Source organism: Orycteropus afer, unplaced genomic scaffold (assembly GCF_000298275.1).
Source record: "Orycteropus afer afer isolate SDZICR_OR568_19922 unplaced genomic scaffold, OryAfe1.0 scaffold00007, whole genome shotgun sequence".
In the NCBI taxonomy this organism is placed as follows: Eukaryota; Metazoa; Chordata; class Mammalia; order Tubulidentata; family Orycteropodidae; genus Orycteropus; species Orycteropus afer.
This window is the reverse complement of record NW_006921594.1, coordinates 28,171,511-28,184,446: the sequence shown is the minus strand read 5'-3', so window position 1 is coordinate 28,184,446 and position 12,936 is coordinate 28,171,511.

The following is a 12,936-nucleotide window of genomic DNA, read 5'->3' as shown; positions in this document are numbered from 1 at the left end:
TGTTGAAGGTACCTAAATATGATTGTTTTGAATTCCTTATCAGGCATTTCCAGTGTTGCTTCTTCCTCAGGGAGATTTTTTTTGGTCTGTATCCTAGTCCTTTATTGGTACTACTTTATCTTGCTTCTTTGTGTGAATTGAGATGGTCAGTTGTCTCTGAGGCATTGTGATGTTGTTGTATTTATATTTCTACTGTATTTGCTATTTTGGTAGCACTTAGGTACTCACTACTTCTTTCCTGGTAGACGTGATAGAGGATGAGAGTGTGTGTACATATCTGTTAGCTGTTTGTGAAGAGCAGTTCAAGGCAAGTTGGGCTGGTATTAGCCACCACCTGTCACTGATCATTTGGTGCAATAGAAAGTGGTTGCCCTCACCCAATGGAGCTACAGGAGGTGTGGGTTTGGTTGGGTCATGTTGCTTTCTAGTGTAGTTGCTTTTCCAGTGTAGTTGCCTGTGCCGTCCTTGGCAAACAGAGCCTATCTATTTACAAAGGTCTTTTCTGTTGAAAATTTCCTTCATGAATGTTTCTGTTATTAATGCTGTTAAGAATTAATTGCCCAATCCTTTGCCATCCTCACAGTTAATGCTATGTTTGAGCCCATTGATGCAGCCACTGTATCAATCATCTCATTTTCATTGACTATTTACCAAGCATGATATCATTCTCCATCATCAGTCCCTCCTCATGACATGTCCAATGTAAGCAAGAGAAGTCTCACCATCTTCACTTTTAAAGGTGCATTCTGGCTCTACTTGCTGGCAGCCCGTGGTAAATTTAATATTCTTCATCAACACTGCAATTCAAATGAGTCAGTTCTCTTTGGCCTTCTGTTTTCATTTTCCAGCTTTTGCATGCGTAAGAGGCAATTGAAAATATCCTGTCTCGTGTCAGGTGCACCTTAGTCAGAAGAGTGCTATTTTGCCTTTTTTACATTTAAAGAGGTCTTTTACGGTATACTTGCCAAATGCTATGTGTCTTTTGATTTCTTGACTGCTGCTTCCTTGGGCACTGATTGTTGATCCAATGAGAAATAAGAATGAAATACTTGACAACTTCTGTTTCTTCACCATTTACCAAGATGTTGTTTATTGGTCCTGTTATAAGGATTTTTGTTTTCTTTGTGTTCAACTGTAATCCATACTGAAGGCTGTAAGTGCTTTATCTGTGAATGCTTCATGTGCCACATGAATGAAAACTACAAATTCAAGTCAAAATTAATCATTACGAACAATATCAAATGATAAGTTTGATTAGTTTAAAAGTGAACTAATATGTCAAAGTATTTACTATATTTTTATATCTGAATGACATCTTGTTACATTTGTAGTATATTGAATCTATGATTTTCAATTATGTGTATGTCAAAATAGACAGTTGTGTACAATTAAAATCAAATTTGTGACCATGTATTTAGGAAATATATTTATTTTTGTTCTTTATGATTAAAAAACTTTGTTTTCTGATTCATGGCAGTATCATATGTTACAGAATATGACTGCTTCCCCCCCACAGGGTTCACTTGGTTGTAATCTTCACAGAAGCAGATATTCAGGCCTTTATTACACTGTGTCACTAGGTGGGATTGAACTGCCAACATTTAGGTTAATAGTCCCAGGGACTTGAATTATATATTATATAAAATAAGGTTTTAATACAAAGAAAAATATATATGGAGAGAGATTCAAACCCTCTAATCACCTAAGCTAATAAATTTCTCAGCCTAGATTTAAAATTAAATTCTTTTCTTTTTTGTAGTGAATCTATGGAGGACAGAATATATTTCTCATTATTCAATTAAAGGAAGCATTTGCCACTACTTTAATTAATTTATTTAATATAGTAAATTATTACTTTAGTATAAGTATATACCATATAAAGCTTCCTTGTGTAACATACCTATTTGTTTACATCCTTACTCCTATCCCCCACTTCTTAATTATAAATACCTTTAAGGTAATGAATTAGCCTTAGCTATTGTGGTAGTTGAGGTTGTGTGTCAGTGTGGTTGGGCTGTGCTGAGTGGCTTGGCAGCTGGTGTTAGTTATTCCCCATGATGAGAATGGCAATCAACTCCATGGTGGGATCTACCACAAGCAGCTGAGTAGCTGTTTTAGGAGTGAAGTCTGTCTCCTGTATATAAAGAGAAGACTTCGGGAATATTCTCTAGCTTATGGCATGCTTGAATCCTGCATGTGGCTGAGTCCTTGTTCAGCAGCCTGCCATGCTCCGCTGATCTTGGAATTGTCAATGGACTTGAATTAAACCACATTGCCTACCATGTGGTTTGGTAATATCAGGACCGTGCCTTTTTATTTGTCAACCTTGGGCTTGTCAGCCTCAGCAGCCAGCAGCTGAGTGAAGAAATACCTCCAGCTTCAGTGAGCCAGGAGCAGGGGCAGTGCTGAAGCCCCTGGCTTTCACCCAGCCCCTAGAGCCTGGCACTTTGAACTTGGACTTAAAACCTTCAAAATGTAAGAATAAACTCCTGTTTGTTCAAGCCATCCCATTTATGGTATATTCCTGTCAGAGTGGCACTAGGTAACTAGAATAGTTATCTATTTATTTATTTTTAAATCACTAATGCCATAAATTGTGTTATTTTCTGCTAAAAAATAAAAAATACCAATTCTGACTCATAGCAACCACTCCTTGGATTTCCAAGGCAGTATCTCTACAGAAGTAGATTGCCCTGTCTTCCTTCTGAGGAGTGGCAGGTGGGTTTGAATTGCCAGTCTTCTGGTTTGCAGTCAAATGCCTTAGGCACTACACCACCAGAGCTCCCTACTAGATATTCAGTAATTGTTAGTTCAAATAAATCCTTTTTTCATTTGATTGCTTTTAGAGCAGATATAAGGCATTGTTTTTGTGTCTATTTCCTCTACTGATTTTCAATAAAGCCTGAGAATATAGCATTAAAATATGAATTGTTGATTGTGGTTAGTGTTGGAAAGAGAAATGGATGACTTCTAGGTGTATGATTTTGGGGTCATATAATTTGGGGAGCTCTGGTAGCATAGTGGCTAAAAGCACTTGACTGCTAAACAGAAGGCTGGCGGTTCAAACCCACTAGCCACTCCTCGGAAGGAAGGTTGGGCAATCCTACTTCCGTAGCGATACTGCCTCGGAAACCCAAGGAGGGGTCGCTATGAGTCGGGGCCGACTTGACGGCACATAACAACAACAACAACATAATTTGCTGGAGAAGTAGAATTTAGAATACCTATATAAATGACATGATAACATGTTCTTAAATCATGTAATTTTAGATAATAATTTTCCTAATTGGAGTTTTAACAGAGCCCTAACAGCAACCTGTCCAAGCTTAAACTTGGTTGGAATAACATGGAGTAGATCGTATTGGCTGTATTGCTTGAAGATAATCTATATTCTTTAAATATGAGAAAGTGAAAACAAAACTAAGAGTTTATGAAAAAGAAAAAAATGTAGAGGAGATGTTGAATGTGACTACAAGAGTTTTTTTATGTTAAGATTAACATCATATTTATGAAGGGGTTTTAGACTTGCCTCAAGTACCTAAAATAATTTTGCCTAAGACCACAGAGTACAACAGAAAGCACTCTGGTAGCATAGTGCCTAAGGCACTTGACTGCTAACCAGAAGGCTGGCAGTTCAAACCCACTAGCCACTCCTCGGAAGGAAGATGGGGCAATCTACTTCTGTAGTGATACTGCCTTGGAAACCCAAGGAGGGGTCGCTATTAGTCGGGTCTGACTTGATGGCAAATAACAACAACAACAACATAGCCCAAGACATAATGGAGCCTTAAGGGCTTAGGTTCATCTGTTGGAGCGTGGATCAAAGTAAATGTGCAGAAAGCCAGCAGGATAGCACTTACTTAGAAGCCATTTCTACTGACAGAGAAAGGAACTGGGCAAATTCAGGCAAGGCATCAACAATTCAAACATTGGGAATTTTAGGGAAGTGTTTCAAGTCTTCAGGGAAAGCACTAATGTGCTAGGTGATACCACGTTTAAAAGGAAAGAAATAAAGAAAAAGGAGGTAGAAATTTAACACTGGGGATTAAAAAAAAAAAAAAAAAGTAGGTCTGTTTAAGGACTGTGCAATCACTTAGAGTTCACTGAATTCCAAGGAGAATTAAGGAGGAAACAGTTTAGAAATTGAGACAGGAATAGGTACATGCCAACAAGTCAAAGGTAAACATTTTGCTGCTTTCAGAGACTATAGGAGAAATTGGGAGGGTCTGAGCAAATGATGAGGATAAATAAAAAATACATTGTCAGTTTAATACTGAAAAACAAACAAGAAAACAATTGCCATCAAGTCAGTTCAGCCCCTAGTGATCCTATAGGACAGAGTAAAACTGCCCTATACGATTACCCAGGCTGTAACCTTTATGGAAACTGGCTGCGACATCTTTCTCTCACAGAGTGGCTGGTGGGTTGGAATCACTGACCTTTTGGTTAGCCGCCAAGCTCTTAACCATTGTGTCACCAGGCTAACTTAAACTGAAAAAAAAATACAAGAGATATTTTCTACTTGGCCAGTTTGAATGCAAGAGAACATCAGTTTCTATATATTATCTTAGTTGAGTTACATTCTTCCCTAAGGGGCAGCTATGATGAGGTCCCTGAAATGTATACCAGGTGTCTAGGTGAATTGATTTACTGCACGGTGTAGTTGAGTGGTTGTTTAGTATTGTCAGTTTGAACTGAGATTTTTGTTATGGAACTGTTGACATAGACACTGAAATATTTGCTGATTTAAGGTAGTAAAATTATGTCATTATTTAAGGGGGGTACCAAAACCAAACCAAACTCACTGCCATCGAATTGATTCCAAATCATAGTGACCTCTATTGGGTTTCCAAGTCTGTATCTTTATGGAAGTAGATTGACTCATCTTTCTCCCATGTAGCAGCTGGTGGGTTTGAACCACCGACCCTTTGGTCAGCAGCCAAATGCCTTAACCACTACACCACCAAAGCTGCTTACAGAGGATAATTGGCTTCCTTAAAAAATATATATAATGAATTATAAATAATGTTTTTTTTTGGAGGGGGACTTTGTATATATATGTACATATGTAATGGAGGCAAAAATGTATAGTGAATGAATTTTCCATCTCTGTTCCTTGTTACCTAAAAATTCGAAATAAAGAGAACTGGGAAATTAAAATCATTATTTCTTGGAAAAAAATAAAAGTTCTGGACAGGATTAAAGTCTAAAAAAGACAAAAGGCAGAGGGAGGAATTGGTGGGGGGGGGGTGCGGATACTAGAGCGTGCTGTTAGATGACTGAGATGAAAGAGTTTGTAAGTTTTAAAACAAAATTTTTGGGATAGATGTCAAAATGAGAAAAAGATGGACATAATGCATTTTTTTTTTTTTTTTTACTTTTTCTGGAAGCTATTCCTTACACCCTTTTGATATTCATCAAGAGTCAAATAGAAGCTTAAAATACTTGACTGCTAAAGTGAAACACAATACAAAGAATTTTTTTACTTTGGGTAAACCCATTGCGCTCCTCTGAATTCTGACTCTTGGTGGCCCTGCAGGACAAAGTAGAGCTGCCTCATAGGGCTTTCAAGGTTGTAATATCTTCGGAAACAAACTCCACATCTTCCTCCTGTGGAACCACTGGTGGATTTGAACCACTGACCTTTGGTTAGCAGCCAAGAGCTTAGCCACTGCATAAGCAGTGTTCCTTTCAGTTTCGGTACTTCTTATCAATCTGATAACATTTGCAGTTGCAAAAGCTATGTTATTTATCCAGATTATATAAACATTTATTAAGCTATTTTTGTATGTTTAGACAAGGCATTGCACAATCATGTTTTACACTTCTTGAAATTGAATAGAGGCAGTTAGAAGATGATTCTTGTGTTAATTCTCTTATTCTTAAAAATACGTAGCTCTTGAAGGGCAAAATAATTCACTAACTTACCTTAGTAGATTCAGTATATTAGGATGAATATAATTTAAAAAAAAAAAAAAAAGCATGGTGAAGATAGGAGTTTTACATCCCACTAGTGTTTAGCTGAAAAAAATGCCAAGAGCCTCACAGCTGATAAGAGGTAAAAACTCTCAAACTCACTGCAGTCGAATCACATCCAACTCATAGTGACCCCCTCCTTGGGTTTCCCAGGAAGGAGGTATCACTATGGAAGTAGATCACCCAATCATCCTGGTTAGCAGTCAGATGCCTTAGGCACTATGCCACCAGAGCTCCTGATGAGAGATAAAGTCTAAGTCTATGCTATTTAAATTTAATTAGATTTACGTTTAAATTTACTATTACTGTAACCTGTTGTGTGAAAATAATGACAGCCTTGTGCTAGCATTGGGTATAAACTAGTTTCTGTTATAATTCATTTATTTTTTATTGTTTCTTGCTGTAAACATTTAATGAAATATTTGTTTTTACTTCATGCGTGACCATGGCACTTGAAAATGTGGCTTCTAGTATTCTTAGTGACATATTTGTCTACATATGTTGTTTATGTCCTGGAAAGAAATTCATTCAAATTTAATTTCTTTTATTTCTTTTGACCATATTTACTGATGTATTTATTCCTTTCTATACTAGGTTAAGTTTGATATTTATTTATACTTTGGGTTTCTTTTTGTTGCCTGTATTTACTGAAAAATAGTACTGATGATTGTTGTCTAGTACTTCAGGTAAGAGGTAACTTCAGTTGTTGGCATATTTGCTTCTTTGTGCTCAAAAGTGCTCATGCTCATAGATACCCACAAAGTATTTATTTTGATTTGTTCTTTCAGTATAATGTTATACTTTGGAATTTCTCTTTGTATTATGCCACTGTATAGCTGTACTGTTTGGTTTTGTCTATTTTTTAATTTTTCAATCCAATATAACCAGAGTCTTATATTCCTGAATTCAGTTGATCTAAATATTCATAAGCCTTTTAGGGGGTAAAATGAATCATTAACCTTCTATTGAAACAGCTGCCTCAGAGGAACATTGGAATCAGGTTAATGTCAAGGTGACAGATACACATACTTCCTCTTTCTATAGATGCCCGTATTAGGCATACAGGTAGCGATCAGAAATTAATTCAACATACATACCCTGTTGTATTATGATACTGTTACCTTTGTAAGTATGCCTGATCCAAGACATTTAGATAAATCACAACAGCAGATCTTATATCAGTGCATACTTTTTGACTTTAAATGTTTGTGGTTTCTAAATAAAAGTTTGAGGATAGAAGTTGACAGCTTCATGCTAAGTATTATATGGTACCCATTATTTTGTATGGTAGTATATCATTGTCATCAAAAGGAGCCGTGGAAGCTGGTGTGCATACGGTTTTGACCAAAAAAAAATATATTTTCTATTAAAAGAAGTTATTTTCATTTTTACTAGATGACCTACTGTCATAATTCATATTTCACACAATAAAAAAAGGCCACAATATTTTCTAACTGGAATATTTGCTAACTGATGTAGTTCTTTTATATTTTTTCCCATTAATTTTACATTTTTGATGTACATTGGTACAAGGCATTCTTCCTATTATCTAGGATCTAAGGTTACTTCACTTTTTTAGGTTTCCAAATTAGTAATGTTCTAGGAAACTGTCCAGACTACCAATAATGTTATTATTGGAAATAAAAACTTCTCTATATATCAGAAGTAAAAAGTTCTAAAAGTGTAAGGCAGTATACAATATATTAAAATAACATAACACCATGCTGCCTTAGATACCTATAGTTAGTCTGTTTTTTTGAAACTTTAATCTTAGCATATAATATAGGAAGATATCTTAATTTGCATAACATATGATCCTTAGCTGTTATTCTATTAATAGTTTATTATCTGTCAGGGGTCAGTAAACTTTTCCGTAAAGGAACAGATGTAAATATTTTAGACTTGAAAAGCCACAGAATCGCTCTTGCAGTTTTCTCAGTCCTGCTACTGCAGCATGGAAGCAGTCATGGGTAATGAGCAAATGAGCTGTGTTCCAATAAAACTCTATGTATGGACACTGAGCTTTCCATTTTATCTAATTTTCAGACGCCATGAACTTAAATTCTTTTTTAATCCATTTAAAATATATTTTAAAATCCTTAGTTCACAGCAGGTTGTACAAAAACAGGAAGAAGTCTGGATTTGGCCCACAGTCTGTAGTTTGTCAACTTTGTTCCAAAGAAACCAAATTCATTGACATTGAGTCAATTCAACACACAGCAATCCCTCTTTGGGTTTCCAAGGTGGTATCTCTATAGAAGTAGATTGCCCAGTCCTCCTTCTGAGGAGTGGCTGGTGGTTTTGAACTGCCAGCCTACTGGTTAGCAGTCAAACACCTTAGGCACTGCGCCACCAGAGCTCCTCAACACTTGTTATATACACGTAATAAGTAAATATGAAACTAGTTCTTTAAAGAAAAAGAAAAACATCACTTGCAAAGATACTTGTTTTACTGAATTTTAGCCATGAATAACTTGAAAAATGTTGCAGCACTTTCTTCAAGAGAGAAAATTGTCTGAGATTATTACTAATACATTTGAGAGCAATGACATTAGAATGGAATGAACTCATTTATTAGACCAAACCAGACCTGTTTGAATGCAAACCTAGTTGCTTAATAGCTTTCCAAGTTATGGTGCTCCTCAATCCTCAGTTTCTCTTTCTATAAAATTAAGACAATATTTCTAATATGTAAGGTAATTTTGAGTATTGAAAATATGTAAAGTCATTCTATAATTTATAACTATCATAATCATTATTTTAGTACGTTTTATAATAAAAATCTGCTAGAGAGAAAATTTTTATTTATAGACACATTTGACTAAAAATTACTTACCCATAGTTAGCTAAGATCCTTTTCATCTATCAGCTTCTATTTCCTATCTTTGGGTCTTCTTTCTTGATGTTATTGTTGTTAGGTGCCACTGAGTCCACTCTGACTGATATTGACCCCATGTACAACAGAATGAAACACTGCCCATCCTGCACCAGCCTCACAATGCTTGCTATACCTGAGCCCATTGTTGTAGTCACTGTGTGAATCCCTATCATTCAGGACCTTCCCCTTTTTTGCTGACCCTCCACTTTACCAAGCATGATATCCTTCTCCAGGGAATGTCCCTTCTGATAAAATAATCTGAAGAAATATAATGTTTAATTCCCTAATTATTAAAAAAAAAAAAAAAAAGTCAAGACCTCACCTATAATGTCTGTACCATGTTAAATCATCTGGAGGTTGTGAGTTGATTCAATTCATATTTAAAAGTTATACGCTTATAGGGTGTGCTGCAGTGAATTACTTCGTATGTCTTTTCTTTGTGACTCTGACCAAATTACTGGATGGCACACAACGCACTGCCCTTGAGTTGGATCTGACTCATAGTGACCTTTCCTTGGGTTTCTGAGGCAGTATCACTACAGTTTCCAAGGCAGTAGATTGCCCAACCTTCCTTCTGAGGAGTAGCTGGTGGGTTTGAACCACCAGTCTTCTGGTTAGCAGTTAAATGCCTTAGGCACTATGCCACCAGAGCTCCAAACTTATTGGATGGAACCGTGCAAATAAGATGGATGGAACTTTAATGTGGGAATTGGTTAGTTTTGTCATTCTGCTAGGCTTACAGTGAGCCCTTCTAAAGGGAGAAAGGGGATTTCACTGCCATCAAGAGAGAAAAGCTGGAGGGGGAGTGGAATGCATCCTTGGACCTGAGATTCCTGCACTGGACCTTATTGGTAGAGAGACAGCAGAGATGACCGGCTGAGGAACCGATAGATATGAGACAGAGCAGCAGGCTTGCCAGCCCATAGAACGAGAAAGCTGAGTGCCTTTGGCCAGGAAACTTGCTGGCAGACTGGGATGCACATACGTGTACCTAGCAGCAGAGCTGAAGAACTTTGTAAAAGTTGCTGAGCAGGGCAGAGGCCATGCTGAGAGGCCAAAGTTCAGAGAGGCGTGTCTAAGGGTATAGCAGAGGGGATGCTCTCCTGATCGAAGAATTATATCCTAAGAATATTTCTGAACCTGAAGTGTATCCTGTTACTTTGCTAATAAATGTCATAATTGTGAGTATTGTCTTTGAGTTATGTGTGGCCATTGCAATTGAACCTAGCAGAGAAGTAGTGAGTGTCATGGGAAGGATGGCTGGTGTCAGAATAGGTAAAAAAAAAAAAAAAAAAAAACACCCTCCAGGCTGGTGGCATGTCTGAGTCTCATAGAAATAAGCTTTGGGCTGCTGATGGTGATTCTGTCTTCCCTTTTTGAAGTTAAGGGGAGATCAGAAGAAGATGCTGCCTCCATGAACTTTTTGCATAGGCTTTTTTAAGACTAGGTATTAACATTTATATCAAAACAACTTTTTCCATTTTAAGCTTTTCACAAAATTTGATAGTGATGATAATGTGCATTTCTGTGATAATTCACAAAGTATTATAGCTGAAATGTGGTCTATTTGGTTAGAATATGTCAAACTTCAAAAAATCATAATATTCTCTATATATACAGGTAATCCTCATTACTTGCATATTTGCTAATTCATCTATTCATTAAAAATTTTTAGTATCCCTAAAACCAATATTTGCAGCACTTTCAACTTTCATTTGCGAACATGTGCACAGAGGCAAAAAATTTGAGTCATCTCAGTACATATGTCCCCAGCTGAGATAGAACAAGGTGACACTCTGCCTTCCAAATCAATTTTGGTAGTTTAAACAAGCATCCTTTCCATGGCCTATTAGTGTCATGCTTTTCAGTTTTGTGTGCTTTGTTGGCAATTTCGCTGTTTAAAATGGCCCCTGTGTAGAGTGCTGAAGTGATGTCCAATGTTCCTAAGCCAAGAAGACTGGGATATAAGTTATGTAAGTTTTGTTCAGGCTTAAGTTAAAGTACTGTTGGCCATTTGGTTCATGTTAATGAGTCACCAATATATGTTGAATGTCTTGAAACAAAAACAGACAATAAACAATATTATGTATTGATCAGTTGATGAAAGGTTGTGGCTAGCAGAAACCTAACCCTGTATTTCACTTAGGAGTAATGATTCAATATTCATTAATTCAGTGTTCATGGCAAATTTACAAAATATAACTAACGTCAATAAAGAGAATAAACTATAATACTGCAATTTTGATTTTTTTAATGTTTATTTGTAAAATATATATGATTCAATATCTTTTATATTCACAAGTTATAAGTTGTTCAAGGAAGTTAAAAAAAACTTAATGATATATTCTGTTTACTACTGGACAGGAGCTCAATCTCAAATACAAAATCAATATAATTTCTCATTAAGTTCATATGTATTTATCTCTGAGTAGCTATAGAATCTATTTGTTTCAAATCTTTTATTCCGGTAACTCTTTAAATGTGTTTTTTAGCAATATATTTATCTGATCATGGGCTTGCTTTTAGCATATTCATAATGTTGCATTTCAACTGAGCTATGTTTTCAACATATTTACTGTAGTTATATAAGACACCAACTATATCTTCACATTTTTGTAGAGAACATTACACATTTATAAAGACTTTAGTAATTTTTTAGCCTGCATATGGCAATGTGACCACTTGACTGTACAACACTCAAGCTTAGAACAACAGAATAGAATTCAAACATCAGCTGTCCACTTTGAATTTTGTTTATTTTGGATAACATATCTTGTATTCAAGATAAAAGGATCAAAACAATTTCCTGGACAATCAAGTATTTTTTCTCCCAAACAACTTTTTGATGAGTTAAGTGTAAATGAATAAGAACCATATGGAAAAAGTTTTCCTTACAGCACACACTGCTTTAATGGGAAATGTGTTTATTGAGAATGCATTTTGGTTTCCAAAAATTTGAAAAATATTTTTGAGAAATAGTTTAACAATTCCAAATGTAGTTTGTTCATCTGTTCCTGGTATAACACACATCCAAATAAAGTCTTGAAAGCAAAAACAACTCTAGGGCATGGTTAATCAGGATGATATTCCTAAATCTGATATTTATCAAGGCTTCCTCAGCTGTAACTGCATAATCTTTCAGGGAAGTGCACATTGTAGAGAAGCAATTGGTTTGGCAGCTAGGAAAAATGGAAAAGATTTTGTGATATATGAACATATATATATATATATATATGTTTGTGGTGTATATTACTGTCCTCAAGATAGAGGTCAATCCCCTCTCTTCAGTAATCTAATCCACAATTAGCATGTTGGTTTTATATGCTCAATAAATAGCACCCTTCTTCCCTACTTAATTTCTGAAACAATTGGAAAATTGCAAAAGAGTTAAGAGATTAAGAACCAAAATCACAGTGATACTGGTGAGAAGATGTAAACTCAGCAGTAAAGAAAAATGGACTTGCCACCTCCCTACCTTCCAATAAAGGGATGTTTGAGGGAAACTGTGTACAAGAGACAAACTTATGTAGTCACTGCATCTAATTGGCCAGGGAGAAAGGAACAAAATGACGAAAAATGTGTTTCACTCAGGTTATTATTATGTTTTTAATAGATTTGTTTCACTGAATAAAGGAGACTAGACCAATGACCACGAAGCATGTTTTTGTGTGTTAGGTGTCGTAGATTCTGACTCACGGTGACCCTGTGTACAACAGAATGAAACACTGCCTAGTCCAGTGCCATCCTCACAATCTTTGCTGTGTTTAAACCCACTGTTAAAACTGTGTCAACCTTCTCATTGAGTCTTCCTCTTTTTCGCTGATCCTCTACTTTAGGAAACATGACATCGTTCTCTAAGGACTGGTCCCTCCTGATGACATATCCAATTATTGCCAACTTCACTTCTAGGGAACATCCTGGCTGTCCTTCTTCCAAGACAGATTTCTTCCTTCTATAGGCAGTCCCTGGTATATTTAATTTTGTTCACCAGTGCCATAATTCAAAGGTATCCATTCTTCTTCAGTCTTTCTTATTCATTGTCCAGCTCTCACATGTATCTGAGGCAGCTGAAAATACCATGG